The sequence below is a fragment of the Seriola lalandi genome, unplaced genomic scaffold (assembly GCF_002814215.2).
Source record: "Seriola lalandi dorsalis isolate HSWRI2012SDOR001 ecotype SW California unplaced genomic scaffold, Sedor1 jcf7180002054977, whole genome shotgun sequence".
Taxonomy (NCBI): Eukaryota; Metazoa; Chordata; class Actinopteri; order Carangiformes; family Carangidae; genus Seriola; species Seriola lalandi.
Window position 1 is genome coordinate 39,388 of NW_019525527.1, and position 502 is coordinate 39,889.

At 51.0% G+C, this 502-nt stretch overlaps 1 protein-coding gene and 1 long non-coding RNA gene across 2 annotated transcripts in view; both read left to right on the forward strand.

Moving 5' to 3' along the window:
* LOC111646870 (protein NLRC3-like) overlaps positions 1-502 on the forward strand; it is a 20,897-nt gene that overhangs the window by 6,462 nt on the left and 13,933 nt on the right. The gene's annotated exons all lie outside the window — the stretch shown is intronic.
* LOC147817279 (uncharacterized) overlaps positions 1-502 on the forward strand; it is a 12,421-nt gene that overhangs the window by 1,431 nt on the left and 10,488 nt on the right. The gene's annotated exons all lie outside the window — the stretch shown is intronic.

Genomic DNA, 502 nt, shown 5'->3' on the forward strand with positions numbered 1-502 from the left:
GGAAGGCTGTGCTTCTCTGGCCTCAGCTCTGAGCTCCAACCCCTCCCACCTGAGAGAGCTGGACCTGAGCTACAATCATCCAGGAGACTCAGGACTGAAGCTTCTGTCTGCTGGACTGGAGGATCCAGACTGGAGACTGGACACTCTCAGGTATGTAGAGGCCTGCTGCAGACACACACACTGTCTGATAGAGGAGGGACTTTATGCAGGTGCAGACTTTAGTATTAGACAAGGTGATGAAGTATCTTCTCCATGTCTCCTCCCTGCTCTGTATCATTAAAGATGAAGACTCCACTTCCCTTTTCTCTGTGGTCAATGTACATCCATACACACAAGCCTCCATCTGAACACAGTAATCAAACAGTCTGTGTATGAGAGCCATGTAATGTCCATGTGTGCATGCTGACAGAGAACGTGCTGGTCTGACCCCCCTCCTCCTTTCAGGGCGGAGCCTGGTGGAGTCCGATGGTTGACACCAGGTCTGAGGAAGTGTAAGTGTGTT